General features: G+C 59.7%; 31 non-coding genes across 31 annotated transcripts; all 31 read right to left on the bottom strand.

Moving 5' to 3' along the window:
• Window positions 1-152: 152 nt before the first annotated feature.
• LOC137520302 (U1 spliceosomal RNA) lies at window positions 153-316 on the bottom strand. Its single transcript, XR_011021634.1, has one exon. It is a non-coding gene; the product is annotated as a U1 spliceosomal RNA (small nuclear RNA).
• Window positions 317-720: 404 nt separating this feature from the next.
• LOC137520301 (U1 spliceosomal RNA) lies at window positions 721-884 on the bottom strand. The gene has a single exon (XR_011021633.1). It is a non-coding gene; the product is annotated as a U1 spliceosomal RNA (small nuclear RNA).
• Window positions 885-1,288: 404 nt separating this feature from the next.
• Window positions 1,289-1,452, bottom strand: LOC137520300 (U1 spliceosomal RNA). The gene has a single exon (XR_011021632.1). It is a non-coding gene; the product is annotated as a U1 spliceosomal RNA (small nuclear RNA).
• Window positions 1,453-1,856: 404 nt separating this feature from the next.
• On the bottom strand, window positions 1,857-2,020 carry LOC137520298 (U1 spliceosomal RNA). Its single transcript, XR_011021631.1, has one exon. It is a non-coding gene; the product is annotated as a U1 spliceosomal RNA (small nuclear RNA).
• Window positions 2,021-2,424: 404 nt separating this feature from the next.
• LOC137520297 (U1 spliceosomal RNA) lies at window positions 2,425-2,588 on the bottom strand. The gene has a single exon (XR_011021630.1). It is a non-coding gene; the product is annotated as a U1 spliceosomal RNA (small nuclear RNA).
• Window positions 2,589-2,992: 404 nt separating this feature from the next.
• On the bottom strand, window positions 2,993-3,156 carry LOC137520296 (U1 spliceosomal RNA). The gene has a single exon (XR_011021629.1). It is a non-coding gene; the product is annotated as a U1 spliceosomal RNA (small nuclear RNA).
• A 404-nt stretch (window positions 3,157-3,560) lies between these two features.
• On the bottom strand, window positions 3,561-3,724 carry LOC137520295 (U1 spliceosomal RNA). The gene has a single exon (XR_011021628.1). It is a non-coding gene; the product is annotated as a U1 spliceosomal RNA (small nuclear RNA).
• Window positions 3,725-4,128: 404 nt separating this feature from the next.
• On the bottom strand, window positions 4,129-4,292 carry LOC137520293 (U1 spliceosomal RNA). The gene has a single exon (XR_011021626.1). It is a non-coding gene; the product is annotated as a U1 spliceosomal RNA (small nuclear RNA).
• A 404-nt stretch (window positions 4,293-4,696) lies between these two features.
• Window positions 4,697-4,860, bottom strand: LOC137520292 (U1 spliceosomal RNA). Its single transcript, XR_011021625.1, has one exon. It is a non-coding gene; the product is annotated as a U1 spliceosomal RNA (small nuclear RNA).
• Window positions 4,861-5,264: 404 nt separating this feature from the next.
• On the bottom strand, window positions 5,265-5,428 carry LOC137520291 (U1 spliceosomal RNA). Its single transcript, XR_011021624.1, has one exon. It is a non-coding gene; the product is annotated as a U1 spliceosomal RNA (small nuclear RNA).
• A 404-nt stretch (window positions 5,429-5,832) lies between these two features.
• Window positions 5,833-5,996, bottom strand: LOC137520290 (U1 spliceosomal RNA). Its single transcript, XR_011021623.1, has one exon. It is a non-coding gene; the product is annotated as a U1 spliceosomal RNA (small nuclear RNA).
• Window positions 5,997-6,400: 404 nt separating this feature from the next.
• LOC137520289 (U1 spliceosomal RNA) lies at window positions 6,401-6,564 on the bottom strand. Its single transcript, XR_011021622.1, has one exon. It is a non-coding gene; the product is annotated as a U1 spliceosomal RNA (small nuclear RNA).
• Window positions 6,565-6,968: 404 nt separating this feature from the next.
• On the bottom strand, window positions 6,969-7,132 carry LOC137520287 (U1 spliceosomal RNA). The gene has a single exon (XR_011021620.1). It is a non-coding gene; the product is annotated as a U1 spliceosomal RNA (small nuclear RNA).
• Window positions 7,133-7,536: 404 nt separating this feature from the next.
• LOC137520286 (U1 spliceosomal RNA) lies at window positions 7,537-7,700 on the bottom strand. The gene has a single exon (XR_011021619.1). It is a non-coding gene; the product is annotated as a U1 spliceosomal RNA (small nuclear RNA).
• Window positions 7,701-8,104: 404 nt separating this feature from the next.
• On the bottom strand, window positions 8,105-8,268 carry LOC137520285 (U1 spliceosomal RNA). Its single transcript, XR_011021618.1, has one exon. It is a non-coding gene; the product is annotated as a U1 spliceosomal RNA (small nuclear RNA).
• Window positions 8,269-8,672: 404 nt separating this feature from the next.
• LOC137520284 (U1 spliceosomal RNA) lies at window positions 8,673-8,836 on the bottom strand. Its single transcript, XR_011021617.1, has one exon. It is a non-coding gene; the product is annotated as a U1 spliceosomal RNA (small nuclear RNA).
• Window positions 8,837-9,240: 404 nt separating this feature from the next.
• Window positions 9,241-9,404, bottom strand: LOC137520282 (U1 spliceosomal RNA). Its single transcript, XR_011021616.1, has one exon. It is a non-coding gene; the product is annotated as a U1 spliceosomal RNA (small nuclear RNA).
• A 404-nt stretch (window positions 9,405-9,808) lies between these two features.
• LOC137520280 (U1 spliceosomal RNA) lies at window positions 9,809-9,972 on the bottom strand. The gene has a single exon (XR_011021614.1). It is a non-coding gene; the product is annotated as a U1 spliceosomal RNA (small nuclear RNA).
• A 404-nt stretch (window positions 9,973-10,376) lies between these two features.
• On the bottom strand, window positions 10,377-10,540 carry LOC137520279 (U1 spliceosomal RNA). The gene has a single exon (XR_011021613.1). It is a non-coding gene; the product is annotated as a U1 spliceosomal RNA (small nuclear RNA).
• A 404-nt stretch (window positions 10,541-10,944) lies between these two features.
• LOC137519972 (U1 spliceosomal RNA) lies at window positions 10,945-11,108 on the bottom strand. The gene has a single exon (XR_011021339.1). It is a non-coding gene; the product is annotated as a U1 spliceosomal RNA (small nuclear RNA).
• A 404-nt stretch (window positions 11,109-11,512) lies between these two features.
• On the bottom strand, window positions 11,513-11,676 carry LOC137520278 (U1 spliceosomal RNA). Its single transcript, XR_011021612.1, has one exon. It is a non-coding gene; the product is annotated as a U1 spliceosomal RNA (small nuclear RNA).
• A 404-nt stretch (window positions 11,677-12,080) lies between these two features.
• On the bottom strand, window positions 12,081-12,244 carry LOC137519978 (U1 spliceosomal RNA). Its single transcript, XR_011021346.1, has one exon. It is a non-coding gene; the product is annotated as a U1 spliceosomal RNA (small nuclear RNA).
• Window positions 12,245-12,648: 404 nt separating this feature from the next.
• On the bottom strand, window positions 12,649-12,812 carry LOC137520277 (U1 spliceosomal RNA). Its single transcript, XR_011021610.1, has one exon. It is a non-coding gene; the product is annotated as a U1 spliceosomal RNA (small nuclear RNA).
• Window positions 12,813-13,216: 404 nt separating this feature from the next.
• Window positions 13,217-13,380, bottom strand: LOC137520276 (U1 spliceosomal RNA). Its single transcript, XR_011021609.1, has one exon. It is a non-coding gene; the product is annotated as a U1 spliceosomal RNA (small nuclear RNA).
• Window positions 13,381-13,784: 404 nt separating this feature from the next.
• LOC137519977 (U1 spliceosomal RNA) lies at window positions 13,785-13,948 on the bottom strand. Its single transcript, XR_011021345.1, has one exon. It is a non-coding gene; the product is annotated as a U1 spliceosomal RNA (small nuclear RNA).
• A 404-nt stretch (window positions 13,949-14,352) lies between these two features.
• Window positions 14,353-14,516, bottom strand: LOC137519919 (U1 spliceosomal RNA). The gene has a single exon (XR_011021287.1). It is a non-coding gene; the product is annotated as a U1 spliceosomal RNA (small nuclear RNA).
• A 404-nt stretch (window positions 14,517-14,920) lies between these two features.
• LOC137520275 (U1 spliceosomal RNA) lies at window positions 14,921-15,084 on the bottom strand. Its single transcript, XR_011021608.1, has one exon. It is a non-coding gene; the product is annotated as a U1 spliceosomal RNA (small nuclear RNA).
• A 404-nt stretch (window positions 15,085-15,488) lies between these two features.
• LOC137520274 (U1 spliceosomal RNA) lies at window positions 15,489-15,652 on the bottom strand. Its single transcript, XR_011021607.1, has one exon. It is a non-coding gene; the product is annotated as a U1 spliceosomal RNA (small nuclear RNA).
• Window positions 15,653-16,056: 404 nt separating this feature from the next.
• Window positions 16,057-16,220, bottom strand: LOC137520273 (U1 spliceosomal RNA). The gene has a single exon (XR_011021606.1). It is a non-coding gene; the product is annotated as a U1 spliceosomal RNA (small nuclear RNA).
• A 404-nt stretch (window positions 16,221-16,624) lies between these two features.
• LOC137519976 (U1 spliceosomal RNA) lies at window positions 16,625-16,788 on the bottom strand. Its single transcript, XR_011021343.1, has one exon. It is a non-coding gene; the product is annotated as a U1 spliceosomal RNA (small nuclear RNA).
• Window positions 16,789-17,192: 404 nt separating this feature from the next.
• Window positions 17,193-17,356, bottom strand: LOC137519918 (U1 spliceosomal RNA). Its single transcript, XR_011021286.1, has one exon. It is a non-coding gene; the product is annotated as a U1 spliceosomal RNA (small nuclear RNA).
• Window positions 17,357-17,487: the final 131 nt, after the last annotated feature.

Below are 17,487 nucleotides of genomic sequence, written 5' to 3'. Positions count from 1 at the left end.
GAAGCAGCCACACCCAGCCCCTGTGAAGGATGAAAAAAGCCTTCTCTGTCGCAGTGCAGATAAAGGACCGAGTCCCGCATGCTCTCCCCACTGTCCCCAGCCAGCAAGGGATCCTCAGCGGCACGCCTGCTCTGTCGTTAACCGGTGCTCATCAGGGGAAAGCGCGAACGCAGTCCCCCACTACCACAAATTATGCAGTCGAGTTTCCCGCATTTGGGGAAATCGCAGGGGTCAACCTGCCCGGAGTGCAATGGACGGGCCTCACCCTGGGAGAACCACCTTCGTGATCATGGTATCTCCCCTGCCAGGTAAGTATGAGTTGCTCTTGCACGCAGGCAGGCCGCCGGTTGCAGCCCTCGCTGCCCAGCAGGGGGCGACTTTGCGAAGCGCTCGCTCGCTCACTCTCTCCCTTGATCGGCACTGAACGCGGGAAACACAGCCCACGGGAAAGCTCCGCCGCACTTGCCCAGAGCTACAGTTAGCCGCAAACACCAGAAAATGCCATAAACCGGGCACTCGGCCGGAGCGCAGTGAGCCCTGAGGATTTGCATAGAGTGATGATGTCACAGAAGCAGCCACACCCAGCCCCTGTGAAGGATGAAAAAAGCCTTCTCTGTCGCAGTGCAGATAAAGGACCAAGTCCCGCATGCTCTCCCCACTGTCCCCAGCCAGCAAGGGATCCTCAGCGGCACGCCTGCTCTGTCGTTAACCGGTGCTCATCAGGGGAAAGCGCGAACGCAGTCCCCCACTACCACAAATTATGCAGTCGAGTTTCCCGCATTTGGGGAAATCGCAGGGGTCAACCTGCCCGGAGTGCAATGGACGGGCCTCACCCTGGGAGAACCACCTTCGTGATCATGGTATCTCCCCTGCCAGGTAAGTATGAGTTGCTCTTGCACGCAGGCAGGCCGCCGGTTGCAGCCCTCGCTGCCCAGCAGGGGGCGACTTTGCGAAGCGCTCGCTCGCTCACTCTCTCCCTTGATCGGCACTGAACGCGGGAAACACAGCCCACGGGAAAGCTCCGCCGCACTTGCCCAGAGCTACAGTTAGCCGCAAACACCAGAAAATGCCATAAACCGGGCACTCGGCCGGAGCGCAGTGAGCCCTGAGGATTTGCATAGAGTGATGATGTCACAGAAGCAGCCACACCCAGCCCCTGTGAAGGATGAAAAAAGCCTTCTCTGTCGCAGTGCAGATAAAGGACCGAGTCCCGCATGCTCTCCCCACTGTCCCCAGCCAGCAAGGGATCCTCAGCGGCACGCCTGCTCTGTCGTTAACCGGTGCTCATCAGGGGAAAGCGCGAACGCAGTCCCCCACTACCACAAATTATGCAGTCGAGTTTCCCGCATTTGGGGAAATCGCAGGGGTCAACCTGCCCGGAGTGCAATGGACGGGCCTCACCCTGGGAGAACCACCTTCGTGATCATGGTATCTCCCCTGCCAGGTAAGTATGAGTTGCTCTTGCACGCAGGCAGGCCGCCGGTTGCAGCCCTCGCTGCCCAGCAGGGGGCGACTTTGCGAAGCGCTCGCTCGCTCACTCTCTCCCTTGATCGGCACTGAACGCGGGAAACACAGCCCACGGGAAAGCTCCGCCGCACTTGCCCAGAGCTACAGTTAGCCGCAAACACCAGAAAATGCCATAAACCGGGCACTCGGCCGGAGCGCAGTGAGCCCTGAGGATTTGCATAGAGTGATGATGTCACAGAAGCAGCCACACCCAGCCCCTGTGAAGGATGAAAAAAGCCTTCTCTGTCGCAGTGCAGATAAAGGACCAAGTCCCGCATGCTCTCCCCACTGTCCCCAGCCAGCAAGGGATCCTCAGCGGCACGCCTGCTCTGTCGTTAACCGGTGCTCATCAGGGGAAAGCGCGAACGCAGTCCCCCACTACCACAAATTATGCAGTCGAGTTTCCCGCATTTGGGGAAATCGCAGGGGTCAACCTGCCCGGAGTGCAATGGACGGGCCTCACCCTGGGAGAACCACCTTCGTGATCATGGTATCTCCCCTGCCAGGTAAGTATGAGTTGCTCTTGCACGCAGGCAGGCCGCCGGTTGCAGCCCTCGCTGCCCAGCAGGGGGCGACTTTGCGAAGCGCTCACTCGCTCACTCTCTCCCTTGATCGGCACTGAACGCGGGAAACACAGCCCACGGGAAAGCTCCGCCGCACTTGCCCAGAGCTACAGTTAGCCGCAAACACCAGAAAATGCCATAAACCGGGCACTCGGCCGGAGCGCAGTGAGCCCTGAGGATTTGCATAGAGTGATGATGTCACAGAAGCAGCCACACCCAGCCCCTGTGAAGGATGAAAAAAGCCTTCTCTGTCGCAGTGCAGATAAAGGACCGAGTCCCGCATGCTCTCCCCACTGTCCCCAGCCAGCAAGGGATCCTCAGCGGCACGCCTGCTCTGTCGTTAACCGGTGCTCATCAGGGGAAAGCGCGAACGCAGTCCCCCACTACCACAAATTATGCAGTCGAGTTTCCCGCATTTGGGGAAATCGCAGGGGTCAACCTGCCCGGAGTGCAATGGACGGGCCTCACCCTGGGAGAACCACCTTCGTGATCATGGTATCTCCCCTGCCAGGTAAGTATGAGTTGCTCTTGCACGCAGGCAGGCCGCCGGTTGCAGCCCTCGCTGCCCAGCAGGGGGCGACTTTGCGAAGCGCTCGCTCGCTCACTCTCTCCCTTGATCGGCACTGAACGCGGGAAACACAGCCCACGGGAAAGCTCCGCCGCACTTGCCCAGAGCTACAGTTAGCCGCAAACACCAGAAAATGCCATAAACCGGGCACTCGGCCGGAGCGCAGTGAGCCCTGAGGATTTGCATAGAGTGATGATGTCACAGAAGCAGCCACACCCAGCCCCTGTGAAGGATGAAAAAAGCCTTCTCTGTCGCAGTGCAGATAAAGGACCGAGTCCCGCATGCTCTCCCCACTGTCCCCAGCCAGCAAGGGATCCTCAGCGGCACGCCTGCTCTGTCGTTAACCGGTGCTCATCAGGGGAAAGCGCGAACGCAGTCCCCCACTACCACAAATTATGCAGTCGAGTTTCCCGCATTTGGGGAAATCGCAGGGGTCAACCTGCCCGGAGTGCAATGGACGGGCCTCACCCTGGGAGAACCACCTTCGTGATCATGGTATCTCCCCTGCCAGGTAAGTATGAGTTGCTCTTGCACGCAGGCAGGCCGCCGGTTGCAGCCCTCGCTGCCCAGCAGGGGGCGACTTTGCGAAGCGCTCGCTCGCTCACTCTCTCCCTTGATCGGCACTGAACGCGGGAAACACAGCCCACGGGAAAGCTCCGCCGCACTTGCCCAGAGCTACAGTTAGCCGCAAACACCAGAAAATGCCATAAACCGGGCACTCGGCCGGAGCGCAGTGAGCCCTGAGGATTTGCATAGAGTGATGATGTCACAGAAGCAGCCACACCCAGCCCCTGTGAAGGATGAAAAAAGCCTTCTCTGTCGCAGTGCAGATAAAGGACCGAGTCCCGCATGCTCTCCCCACTGTCCCCAGCCAGCAAGGGATCCTCAGCGGCACGCCTGCTCTGTCGTTAACCGGTGCTCATCAGGGGAAAGCGCGAACGCAGTCCCCCACTACCACAAATTATGCAGTCGAGTTTCCCGCATTTGGGGAAATCGCAGGGGTCAACCTGCCCGGAGTGCAATGGACGGGCCTCACCCTGGGAGAACCACCTTCGTGATCATGGTATCTCCCCTGCCAGGTAAGTATGAGTTGCTCTTGCACGCAGGCAGGCCGCCAGTTGCAGCCCTCGCTGCCCAGCAGGGGGCGACTTTGCGAAGCGCTCGCTCGCTCACTCTCTCCCTTGATCGGCACTGAACGCGGGAAACACAGCCCACGGGAAAGCTCCGCCGCACTTGCCCAGAGCTACAGTTAGCCGCAAACACCAGAAAATGCCATAAACCGGGCACTCGGCCGGAGCGCAGTGAGCCCTGAGGATTTGCATAGAGTGATGATGTCACAGAAGCAGCCACACCCAGCCCCTGTGAAGGATGAAAAAAGCCTTCTCTGTCGCAGTGCAGATAAAGGACCGAGTCCCGCATGCTCTCCCCACTGTCCCCAGCCAGCAAGGGATCCTCAGCGGCACGCCTGCTCTGTCGTTAACCGGTGCTCATCAGGGGAAAGCGCGAACGCAGTCCCCCACTACCACAAATTATGCAGTCGAGTTTCCCGCATTTGGGGAAATCGCAGGGGTCAACCTGCCCGGAGTGCAATGGACGGGCCTCACCCTGGGAGAACCACCTTCGTGATCATGGTATCTCCCCTGCCAGGTAAGTATGAGTTGCTCTTGCACGCAGGCAGGCCGCCGGTTGCAGCCCTCGCTGCCCAGCAGGGGGCGACTTTGCGAAGCGCTCGCTCGCTCACTCTCTCCCTTGATCGGCACTGAACGCGGGAAACACAGCCCACGGGAAAGCTCCGCCGCACTTGCCCAGAGCTACAGTTAGCCGCAAACACCAGAAAATGCCATAAACCGGGCACTCGGCCGGAGCGCAGTGAGCCCTGAGGATTTGCATAGAGTGATGATGTCACAGAAGCAGCCACACCCAGCCCCTGTGAAGGATGAAAAAAGCCTTCTCTGTCGCAGTGCAGATAAAGGACCGAGTCCCGCATGCTCTCCCCACTGTCCCCAGCCAGCAAGGGATCCTCAGCGGCACGCCTGCTCTGTCGTTAACCGGTGCTCATCAGGGGAAAGCGCGAACGCAGTCCCCCACTACCACAAATTATGCAGTCGAGTTTCCCGCATTTGGGGAAATCGCAGGGGTCAACCTGCCCGGAGTGCAATGGACGGGCCTCACCCTGGGAGAACCACCTTCGTGATCATGGTATCTCCCCTGCCAGGTAAGTATGAGTTGCTCTTGCACGCAGGCAGGCCGCCGGTTGCAGCCCTCGCTGCCCAGCAGGGGGCGACTTTGCGAAGCGCTCGCTCGCTCACTCTCTCCCTTGATCGGCACTGAACGCGGGAAACACAGCCCACGGGAAAGCTCCGCTGCACTTGCCCAGAGCTACAGTTAGCCGCAAACACCAGAAAATGCCATAAACCGGGCACTCGGCCGGAGCGCAGTGAGCCCTGAGGATTTGCATAGAGTGATGATGTCACAGAAGCAGCCACACCCAGCCCCTGTGAAGGATGAAAAAAGCCTTCTCTGTCGCAGTGCAGATAAAGGACCGAGTCCCGCATGCTCTCCCCACTGTCCCCAGCCAGCAAGGGATCCTCAGCGGCACGCCTGCTCTGTCGTTAACCGGTGCTCATCAGGGGAAAGCGCGAACGCAGTCCCCCACTACCACAAATTATGCAGTCGAGTTTCCCGCATTTGGGGAAATCGCAGGGGTCAACCTGCCCGGAGTGCAATGGACGGGCCTCACCCTGGGAGAACCACCTTCGTGATCATGGTATCTCCCCTGCCAGGTAAGTATGAGTTGCTCTTGCACGCAGGCAGGCCGCCGGTTGCAGCCCTCGCTGCCCAGCAGGGGGCGACTTTGCGAAGCGCTCGCTCGCTCACTCTCTCCCTTGATCGGCACTGAACGCGGGAAACACAGCCCACGGGAAAGCTCCGCCGCACTTGCCCAGAGCTACAGTTAGCCGCAAACACCAGAAAATGCCATAAACCGGGCACTCGGCCGGAGCGCAGTGAGCCCTGAGGATTTGCATAGAGTGATGATGTCACAGAAGCAGCCACACCCAGCCCCTGTGAAGGATGAAAAAAGCCTTCTCTGTCGCAGTGCAGATAAAGGACCGAGTCCCGCATGCTCTCCCCACTGTCCCCAGCCAGCAAGGGATCCTCAGCGGCACGCCTGCTCTGTCGTTAACCGGTGCTCATCAGGGGAAAGCGCGAACGCAGTCCCCCACTACCACAAATTATGCAGTCGAGTTTCCCGCATTTGGGGAAATCGCAGGGGTCAACCTGCCCGGAGTGCAATGGACGGGCCTCACCCTGGGAGAACCACCTTCGTGATCATGGTATCTCCCCTGCCAGGTAAGTATGAGTTGCTCTTGCACGCAGGCAGGCCGCCGGTTGCAGCCCTCGCTGCCCAGCAGGGGGCGACTTTGCGAAGCGCTCGCTCGCTCACTCTCTCCCTTGATCGGCACTGAACGCGGGAAACACAGCCCACGGGAAAGCTCCGCCGCACTTGCCCAGAGCTACAGTTAGCCGCAAACACCAGAAAATGCCATAAACCGGGCACTCGGCCGGAGCGCAGTGAGCCCTGAGGATTTGCATAGAGTGATGATGTCACAGAAGCAGCCACACCCAGCCCCTGTGAAGGATGAAAAAAGCCTTCTCTGTCGCAGTGCAGATAAAGGACCGAGTCCCGCATGCTCTCCCCACTGTCCCCAGCCAGCAAGGGATCCTCAGCGGCACGCCTGCTCTGTCGTTAACCGGTGCTCATCAGGGGAAAGCGCGAACGCAGTCCCCCACTACCACAAATTATGCAGTCGAGTTTCCCGCATTTGGGGAAATCGCAGGGGTCAACCTGCCCGGAGTGCAATGGACGGGCCTCACCCTGGGAGAACCACCTTCGTGATCATGGTATCTCCCCTGCCAGGTAAGTATGAGTTGCTCTTGCACGCAGGCAGGCCGCCGGTTGCAGCCCTCGCTGCCCAGCAGGGGGCGACTTTGCGAAGCGCTCGCTCGCTCACTCTCTCCCTTGATCGGCACTGAACGCGGGAAACACAGCCCACGGGAAAGCTCCGCCGCACTTGCCCAGAGCTACAGTTAGCCGCAAACACCAGAAAATGCCATAAACCGGGCACTCGGCCGGAGCGCAGTGAGCCCTGAGGATTTGCATAGAGTGATGATGTCACAGAAGCAGCCACACCCAGCCCCTGTGAAGGATGAAAAAAGTCTTCTCTGTCGCAGTGCAGATAAAGGACCGAGTCCCGCATGCTCTCCCCACTGTCCCCAGCCAGCAAGGGATCCTCAGCGGCACGCCTGCTCTGTCGTTAACCGGTGCTCATCAGGGGAAAGCGCGAACGCAGTCCCCCACTACCACAAATTATGCAGTCGAGTTTCCCGCATTTGGGGAAATCGCAGGGGTCAACCTGCCCGGAGTGCAATGGACGGGCCTCACCCTGGGAGAACCACCTTCGTGATCATGGTATCTCCCCTGCCAGGTAAGTATGAGTTGCTCTTGCACGCAGGCAGGCCGCCAGTTGCAGCCCTCGCTGCCCAGCAGGGGGCGACTTTGCGAAGCGCTCGCTCGCTCACTCTCTCCCTTGATCGGCACTGAACGCGGGAAACACAGCCCACGGGAAAGCTCCGCCGCACTTGCCCAGAGCTACAGTTAGCCGCAAACACCAGAAAATGCCATAAACCGGGCACTCGGCCGGAGCGCAGTGAGCCCTGAGGATTTGCATAGAGTGATGATGTCACAGAAGCAGCCACACCCAGCCCCTGTGAAGGATGAAAAAAGCCTTCTCTGTCGCAGTGCAGATAAAGGACCGAGTCCCGCATGCTCTCCCCACTGTCCCCAGCCAGCAAGGGATCCTCAGCGGCACGCCTGCTCTGTCGTTAACCGGTGCTCATCAGGGGAAAGCGCGAACGCAGTCCCCCACTACCACAAATTATGCAGTCGAGTTTCCCGCATTTGGGGAAATCGCAGGGGTCAACCTGCCCGGAGTGCAATGGACGGGCCTCACCCTGGGAGAACCACCTTCGTGATCATGGTATCTCCCCTGCCAGGTAAGTATGAGTTGCTCTTGCACGCAGGCAGGCCGCCGGTTGCAGCCCTCGCTGCCCAGCAGGGGGCGACTTTGCGAAGCGCTCGCTCGCTCACTCTCTCCCTTGATCGGCACTGAATGCGGGAAACACAGCCCACGGGAAAGCTCCGCCGCACTTGCCCAGAGCTACAGTTAGCCGCAAACACCAGAAAATGCCATAAACCGGGCACTCGGCCGGAGCGCAGTGAGCCCTGAGGATTTGCATAGAGTGATGATGTCACAGAAGCAGCCACACCCAGCCCCTGTGAAGGATGAAAAAAGCCTTCTCTGTCGCAGTGCAGATAAAGGACCGAGTCCCGCATGCTCTCCCCACTGTCCCCAGCCAGCAAGGGATCCTCAGCGGCACGCCTGCTCTGTCGTTAACCGGTGCTCATCAGGGGAAAGCGCGAACGCAGTCCCCCACTACCACAAATTATGCAGTCGAGTTTCCCGCATTTGGGGAAATCGCAGGGGTCAACCTGCCCGGAGTGCAATGGACGGGCCTCACCCTGGGAGAACCACCTTCGTGATCATGGTATCTCCCCTGCCAGGTAAGTATGAGTTGCTCTTGCACGCAGGCAGGCCGCCGGTTGCAGCCCTCGCTGCCCAGCAGGGGGCGACTTTGCGAAGCGCTCGCTCGCTCACTCTCTCCCTTGATCGGCACTGAACGCGGGAAACACAGCCCACGGGAAAGCTCCGCTGCACTTGCCCAGAGCTACAGTTAGCCGCAAACACCAGAAAATGCCATAAACCGGGCACTCGGCCGGAGCGCAGTGAGCCCTGAGGATTTGCATAGAGTGATGATGTCACAGAAGCAGCCACACCCAGCCCCTGTGAAGGATGAAAAAAGCCTTCTCTGTCGCAGTGCAGATAAAGGACCGAGTCCCGCATGCTCTCCCCACTGTCCCCAGCCAGCAAGGGATCCTCAGCGGCACGCCTGCTCTGTCGTTAACCGGTGCTCATCAGGGGAAAGCGCGAACGCAGTCCCCCACTACCACAAATTATGCAGTCGAGTTTCCCGCATTTGGGGAAATCGCAGGGGTCAACCTGCCCGGAGTGCAATGGACGGGCCTCACCCTGGGAGAACCACCTTCGTGATCATGGTATCTCCCCTGCCAGGTAAGTATGAGTTGCTCTTGCACGCAGGCAGGCCGCCGGTTGCAGCCCTCGCTGCCCAGCAGGGGGCGACTTTGCGAAGCGCTCGCTCGCTCACTCTCTCCCTTGATCGGCACTGAACGCGGGAAACACAGCCCACGGGAAAGCTCCGCCGCACTTGCCCAGAGCTACAGTTAGCCGCAAACACCAGAAAATGCCATAAACCGGGCACTCGGCCGGAGCGCAGTGAGCCCTGAGGATTTGCATAGAGTGATGATGTCACAGAAGCAGCCACACCCAGCCCCTGTGAAGGATGAAAAAAGCCTTCTCTGTCGCAGTGCAGATAAAGGACCGAGTCCCGCATGCTCTCCCCACTGTCCCCAGCCAGCAAGGGATCCTCAGCGGCACGCCTGCTCTGTCGTTAACCGGTGCTCATCAGGGGAAAGCGCGAACGCAGTCCCCCACTACCACAAATTATGCAGTCGAGTTTCCCGCATTTGGGGAAATCGCAGGGGTCAACCTGCCCGGAGTGCAATGGACGGGCCTCACCCTGGGAGAACCACCTTCGTGATCATGGTATCTCCCCTGCCAGGTAAGTATGAGTTGCTCTTGCACGCAGGCAGGCCGCCGGTTGCAGCCCTCGCTGCCCAGCAGGGGGCGACTTTGCGAAGCGCTCGCTCGCTCACTCTCTCCCTTGATCGGCACTGAACGCGGGAAACACAGCCCACGGGAAAGCTCCGCCGCACTTGCCCAGAGCTACAGTTAGCCGCAAACACCAGAAAATGCCATAAACCGGGCACTCGGCCGGAGCGCAGTGAGCCCTGAGGATTTGCATAGAGTGATGATGTCACAGAAGCAGCCACACCCAGCCCCTGTGAAGGATGAAAAAAGCCTTCTCTGTCGCAGTGCAGATAAAGGACCGAGTCCCGCATGCTCTCCCCACTGTCCCCAGCCAGCAAGGGATCCTCAGCGGCACGCCTGCTCTGTCGTTAACCGGTGCTCATCAGGGGAAAGCGCGAACGCAGTCCCCCACTACCACAAATTATGCAGTCGAGTTTCCCGCATTTGGGGAAATCGCAGGGGTCAACCTGCCCGGAGTGCAATGGACGGGCCTCACCCTGGGAGAACCACCTTCGTGATCATGGTATCTCCCCTGCCAGGTAAGTATGAGTTGCTCTTGCACGCAGGCAGGCCGCCGGTTGCAGCCCTCGCTGCCCAGCAGGGGGCGACTTTGCGAAGCGCTCGCTCGCTCACTCTCTCCCTTGATCGGCACTGAACGCGGGAAACACAGCCCACGGGAAAGCTCCGCCGCACTTGCCCAGAGCTACAGTTAGCCGCAAACACCAGAAAATGCCATAAACCGGGCACTCGGCCGGAGCGCAGTGAGCCCTGAGGATTTGCATAGAGTGATGATGTCACAGAAGCAGCCACACCCAGCCCCTGTGAAGGATGAAAAAAGCCTTCTCTGTCGCAGTGCAGATAAAGGACCGAGTCCCGCATGCTCTCCCCACTGTCCCCAGCCAGCAAGGGATCCTCAGCGGCACGCCTGCTCTGTCGTTAACCGGTGCTCATCAGGGGAAAGCGCGAACGCAGTCCCCCACTACCACAAATTATGCAGTCGAGTTTCCCGCATTTGGGGAAATCGCAGGGGTCAACCTGCCCGGAGTGCAATGGACGGGCCTCACCCTGGGAGAACCACCTTCGTGATCATGGTATCTCCCCTGCCAGGTAAGTATGAGTTGCTCTTGCACGCAGGCAGGCCGCCGGTTGCAGCCCTCGCTGCCCAGCAGGGGGCGACTTTGCGAAGCGCTCGCTCGCTCACTCTCTCCCTTGATCGGCACTGAACGCGGGAAACCCAGCCCACGGGAAAGCTCCGCCGCACTTGCCCAGAGCTACAGTTAGCCGCAAACACCAGAAAATGCCATAAACCGGGCACTCGGCCGGAGCGCAGTGAGCCCTGAGGATTTGCATAGAGTGATGATGTCACAGAAGCAGCCACACCCAGCCCCTGTGAAGGATGAAAAAAGCCTTCTCTGTCGCAGTGCAGATAAAGGACCGAGTCCCGCATGCTCTCCCCACTGTCCCCAGCCAGCAAGGGATCCTCAGCGGCACGCCTGCTCTGTCGTTAACCGGTGCTCATCAGGGGAAAGCGCGAACGCAGTCCCCCACTACCACAAATTATGCAGTCGAGTTTCCCGCATTTGGGGAAATCGCAGGGGTCAACCTGCCCGGAGTGCAATGGACGGGCCTCACCCTGGGAGATCCACCTTCGTGATCATGGTATCTCCCCTGCCAGGTAAGTATGAGTTGCTCTTGCACGCAGGCAGGCCGCCGGTTGCAGCCCTCGCTGCCCAGCAGGGGGCGACTTTGCGAAGCGCTCGCTCGCTCACTCTCTCCCTTGATCGGCACTGAACGCGGGAAACACAGCCCACGGGAAAGCTCCGCCGCACTTGCCCAGAGCTACAGTTAGCCGCAAACACCAGAAAATGCCATAAACCGGGCACTCGGCCGGAGCGCAGTGAGCCCTGAGGATTTGCATAGAGTGATGATGTCACAGAAGCAGCCACACCCAGCCCCTGTGAAGGATGAAAAAAGCCTTCTCTGTCGCAGTGCAGATAAAGGACCGAGTCCCGCATGCTCTCCCCACTGTCCCCAGCCAGCAAGGGATCCTCAGCGGCACGCCTGCTCTGTCGTTAACCGGTGCTCATCAGGGGAAAGCGCGAACGCAGTCCCCCACTACCACAAATTATGCAGTCGAGTTTCCCGCATTTGGGGAAATCGCAGGGGTCAACCTGCCCGGAGTGCAATGGACGGGCCTCACCCTGGGAGAACCACCTTCGTGATCATGGTATCTCCCCTGCCAGGTAAGTATGAGTTGCTCTTGCACGCAGGCAGGCCGCCGGTTGCAGCCCTCGCTGCCCAGCAGGGGGCGACTTTGCGAAGCGCTCGCTCGCTCACTCTCTCCCTTGATCGGCACTGAACGCGGGAAACACAGCCCACGGGAAAGCTCCGCCGCACTTGCCCAGAGCTACAGTTAGCCGCAAACACCAGAAAATGCCATAAACCGGGCACTCGGCCGGAGCGCAGTGAGCCCTGAGGATTTGCATAGAGTGATGATGTCACAGAAGCAGCCACACCCAGCCCCTGTGAAGGATGAAAAAAGCCTTCTCTGTCGCAGTGCAGATAAAGGACCGAGTCCCGCATGCTCTCCCCACTGTCCCCAGCCAGCAAGGGATCCTCAGCGGCACGCCTGCTCTGTCGTTAACCGGTGCTCATCAGGGGAAAGCGCGAACGCAGTCCCCCACTACCACAAATTATGCAGTCGAGTTTCCCGCATTTGGGGAAATCGCAGGGGTCAACCTGCCCGGAGTGCAATGGACGGGCCTCACCCTGGGAGAGCCACCTTCGTGATCATGGTATCTCCCCTGCCAGGTAAGTATGAGTTGCTCTTGCACGCAGGCAGGCCGCCGGTTGCAGCCCTCGCTGCCCAGCAGGGGACGACTTTGCGAAGCGCTCGCTCGCTCACTCTCTCCCTTGATCGGCACTGAACGCGGGAAACACAGCCCACGGGAAAGCTCCGCCGCACTTGCCCAGAGCTACAGTTAGCCGCAAACACCAGAAAATGCCATAAACCGGGCACTCGGCCGGAGCGCAGTGAGCCCTGAGGATTTGCATAGAGTGATGATGTCACAGAAGCAGCCACACCCAGCCCCTGTGAAGGATGAAAAAAGCCTTCTCTGTCGCAGTGCAGATAAAGGACCGAGTCCCGCATGCTCTCCCCACTGTCCCCAGCCAGCAAGGGATCCTCAGCGGCACGCCTGCTCTGTCGTTAACCGGTGCTCATCAGGGGAAAGCGCGAACGCAGTCCCCCACTACCACAAATTATGCAGTCGAGTTTCCCGCATTTGGGGAAATCGCAGGGGTCAACCTGCCCGGAGTGCAATGGACGGGCCTCACCCTGGGAGAACCACCTTCGTGATCATGGTATCTCCCCTGCCAGGTAAGTATGAGTTGCTCTTGCACGCAGGCAGGCCGCCGGTTGCAGCCCTCGCTGCCCAGCAGGGGGCGACTTTGCGAAGCGCTCGCTCGCTCACTCTCTCCCTTGATCGGCACTGAACGCGGGAAACACAGCCCACGGGAAAGCTCCGCCGCACTTGCCCAGAGCTACAGTTAGCCGCAAACACCAGAAAATGCCATAAACCGGGCACTCGGCCGGAGCGCAGTGAGCCCTGAGGATTTGCATAGAGTGATGATGTCACAGAAGCAGCCACACCCAGCCCCTGTGAAGGATGAAAAAAGCCTTCTCTGTCGCAGTGCAGATAAAGGACCGAGTCCCGCATGCTCTCCCCACTGTCCCCAGCCAGCAAGGGATCCTCAGCGGCACGCCTGCTCTGTCGTTAACCGGTGCTCATCAGGGGAAAGCGCGAACGCAGTCCCCCACTACCACAAATTATGCAGTCGAGTTTCCCGCATTTGGGGAAATCGCAGGGGTCAACCTGCCCGGAGTGCAATGGACGGGCCTCACCCTGGGAGAACCACCTTCGTGATCATGGTATCTCCCCTGCCAGGTAAGTATGAGTTGCTCTTGCACGCAGGCAGGCCGCCGGTTGCAGCCCTCGCTGCCCAGCAGGGGGCGACTTTGCGAAGCGCTCGCTCGCTCACTCTCTCCCTTGATCGGCACTGAACGCGGGAAACACAGCCCACGGGAAAGCTCCGCCGCACTTCCCCAGAGCTACAGTTAGCCGCAAACACCAGAAAATGCCATAAACCGGGCACTCGGCCGGAGCGCAGTGAGCCCTGAGGATTTGCATAGAGTGATGATGTCACAGAAGCAGCCACACCCAGCCCCTGTGAAGGATGAAAAAAGCCTTCTCTGTCGCAGTGCAGATAAAGGACCGAGTCCCGCATGCTCTCCCCACTGTCCCCAGCCAGCAAGGGATCCTCAGCGGCACGCCTGCTCTGTCGTTAACCGGTGCTCATCAGGGGAAAGCGCGAACGCAGTCCCCCACTACCACAAATTATGCAGTCGAGTTTCCCGCATTTGGGGAAATCGCAGGGGTCAACCTGCCCGGAGTGCAATGGACGGGCCTCACCCTGGGAGAGCCACCTTCGTGATCATGGTATCTCCCCTGCCAGGTAAGTATGAGTTGCTCTTGCACGCAGGCAGGCCGCCGGTTGCAGCCCTCGCTGCCCAGCAGGGGGCGACTTTGCGAAGCGCTCGCTCGCTCACTCTCTCCCTTGATCGGCACTGAACGCGGGAAACACAGCCCACGGGAAAGCTCCGCCGCACTTGCCCAGAGCTACAGTTAGCCGCAAACACCAGAAAATGCCATAAACCGGGCACTCGGCCGGAGCGCAGTGAGCCCTGAGGATTTGCATTGAGTGATGATGTCACAGAAGCAGCCACACCCAGCCCCTGTGAAGGATGAAAAAAGCCTTCTCTGTCGCAGTGCAGATAAAGGACCGAGTCCCGCATGCTCTCCCCACTGTCCCCAGCCAGCAAGGGATCCTCAGCGGCACGCCTGCTCTGTCGTTAACCGGTGCTCATCAGGGGAAAGCGCAAACGCAGTCCCCCACTACCACAAATTATGCAGTCGAGTTTCCCGCATTTGGGGAAATCGCAGGGGTCAACCTGCCCGGAGTGCAATGGACGGGCCTCACCCTGGGAGAACCACCTTCGTGATCATGGTATCTCCCCTGCCAGGTAAGTATGAGTTGCTCTTGCACGCAGGCAGGCCGCCGGTTGCAGCCCTCGCTGCCCAGCAGGGGGCGACTTTGCGAAGCGCTCGCTCGCTCACTCTCTCCCTTGATCGGCACTGAACGCGGGAAACACAGCCCACGGGAAAGCTCCGCCGCACTTGCCCAGAGCTACAGTTAGCCGCAAACACCAGAAAATGCCATAAACCGGGCACTCGGCCGGAGCGCAGTGAGCCCTGAGGATTTGCATAGAGTGATGATGTCACAGAAGCAGCCACACCCAGCCCCTGTGAAGGATGAAAAAAGCCTTCTCTGTCGTAGTGCAGATAAAGGACCGAGTCCCGCATGCTCTCCCCACTGTCCCCAGCCAGCAAGGGATCCTCAGCGGCACGCCTGCTCTGTCGTTAACCGGTGCTCATCAGGGGAAAGCGCGAACGCAGTCCCCCACTACCACAAATTATGCAGTCGAGTTTCCCGCATTTGGGGAAATCGCAGGGGTCAACCTGCCCGGAGTGCAATGGACGGGCCTCACCCTGGGAGAACCACCTTCGTGATCATGGTATCTCCCCTGCCAGGTAAGTATGAGTTGCTCTTGCACGCAGGCAGGCCGCCGGTTGCAGCCCTCGCTGCCCAGCAGGGGGCGACTTTGCGAAGCGCTCGCTCGCTCACTCTCTCCCTTGATCGGCACTGAACGCGGGAAACACAGCCCACGGGAAAGCTCCGCCGCACTTGCCCAGAGCTACAGTTAGCCGCAAACACCAGAAAATGCCATAAACCGGGCACTCGGCCGGAGCGCAGTGAGCCCTGAGGATTTGCATAGAGTGATGATGTCACAGAAGCAGCCACACCCAGCCCCTGTGAAGGATGAAAAAAGCCTTCTCTGTCGCAGTGCAGATAAAGGACCGAGTCCCGCATGCTCTCCCCACTGTCCCCAGCCAGCAAGGGATCCTCAGCGGCACGCCTGCTCTGTCGTTAACCGGTGCTCATCAGGGGAAAGCGCGAACGCAGTCCCCCACTACCACAAATTATGCAGTCGAGTTTCCCGCATTTGGGGAAATCGCAGGGGTCAACCTGCCCGGAGTGCAATGGACGGGCCTCACCCTGGGAGAACCACCTTCGTGATCATGGTATCTCCCCTGCCAGGTAAGTATGAGTTGCTCTTGCACGCAGGCAGGCCGCCGGTTGCAGCCCTCGCTGCCCAGCAGGGGGCGACTTTGCGAAGCGCTCGCTCGCTCACTCTCTCCCTTGATCGGCACTGAACGCGGGAAACACAGCCCACGGGAAAGCTCCGCCGCACTTCCCCAGAGCTACAGTTAGCCGCAAACACCAGAAAATGCCATAAACCGGGCACTCGGCCGGAGCGCAGTGAGCCCTGAGGATTTGCATAGAGTGATGATGTCACAGAAGCAGCCACACCCAGCCCCTGTGAAGGATGAAAAAAGCCTTCTCTGTCGCAGTGCAGATAAAGGACCGAGTCCCGCATGCTCTCCCCACTGTCCCCAGCCAGCAAGGGATCCTCAGCGGCACGCCTGCTCTGTCGTTAACCGGTGCTCATCAGGGGAAAGCGCGAACGCAGTCCCCCACTACCACAAATTATGCAGTCGAGTTTCCCGCATTTGGGGAAATCGCAGGGGTCAACCTGCCCGGAGTGCAATGGACGGGCCTCACCCTGGGAGAACCACCTTCGTGATCATGGTATCTCCCCTGCCAGGTAAGTATGAGTTGCTCTTGCACGCAGGCAGGCCGCCGGTTGCAGCCCTCGCTGCCCAGCAGGGGGCGACTTTGCGAAGCGCTCGCTCGCTCACTCTCTCCCTTGATCGGCACTGAACGCGGGAAACACAGCCCACGGGAAAGCTCCGCCGCACTTGCCCAGAGCTACAGTTAGCCGCAAACACCAGAAAATGCCATAAACCGGGCACTCGGCCGGAGCGCAGTGAGCCCTGAGGATTTGCATAGAGTGATGATGTCACAGAAGCAGCCACACCCAGCCCCTGTGAAGGATGAAAAAAGCCTTCTCTGTCGCAGTGCAGATAAAGGACCGAGTCCCGCATGCTCTCCCCACTGTCCCCAGCCAGCAAGGGATCCTCAGCGGCACGCCTGCTCTGTCGTTAACCGGTGCTCATCAGGGGAAAGCGCGAACGCAGTCCCCCACTACCACAAATTATGCAGTCGAGTTTCCCGCATTTGGGGAAATCGCAGGGGTCAACCTGCCCGGAGTGCAATGGACGGGCCTCACCCTGGGAGAGCCACCTTCGTGATCATGGTATCTCCCCTGCCAGGTAAGTATGAGTTGCTCTTGCACGCAGGCAGGCCGCCGGTTGCAGCCCTCGCTGCCCAGCAGGGGACGACTTTGCGAAGCGCTCGCTCGCTCACTCTCTCCCTTGATCGGCACTGAACGCGGGAAACACAGCCCACGGGAAAGCTCCGCCGCACTTGCCCAGAGCTACAGTTAGCCGCAAACACCAGAAAATGCCATAAACCGGGCACTCGGCCGGAGCGCAGTGAGCCCTGAGGATTTGCATAGAGTGATGATGTCACAGAAGCAGCCACACCCAGCCCCTGTGAAGGATGAAAAAAGCCTTCTCTGTCGCAGTGCAGATAAAGGACCGAGTCCCGCATGCTCTCCCCACTGTCCCCAGCCAGCAAGGGATCCTCAGCGGCACGCCTGCTCTGTCGTTAACCGGTGCTCATCAGGGGAAAGCGCAAACGCAGTCCCCCACTACCACAAATTATGCAGTCGAGTTTCCCGCATTTGGGGAAATCGCAGGGGTCAACCTGCCCGGAGTGCAATGGACGGGCCTCACCCTGGGAGAACCACCTTCGTGATCATGGTATCTCCCCTGCCAGGTAAGTATGAGTTGCTCTTGCACGCAGGCAGGCCGCCGGTTGCAGCCCTCGCTGCCCAGCAGGGGGCGACTTTGCGAAGCGCTCGCTCGCTCACTCTCTCCCTTGATCGGCACTGAACGCGGGAAACACAGCCCACGGG

The sequence above is a fragment of the Hyperolius riggenbachi genome, chromosome 5 (assembly GCF_040937935.1).
Source record: "Hyperolius riggenbachi isolate aHypRig1 chromosome 5, aHypRig1.pri, whole genome shotgun sequence".
Lineage (NCBI taxonomy): Eukaryota > Metazoa > Chordata > Amphibia > Anura > Hyperoliidae > Hyperolius > Hyperolius riggenbachi.
The sequence above is the reverse complement of the archived record's forward strand: the minus strand, read 5'-3'. Positions and strand labels throughout refer to the sequence as shown.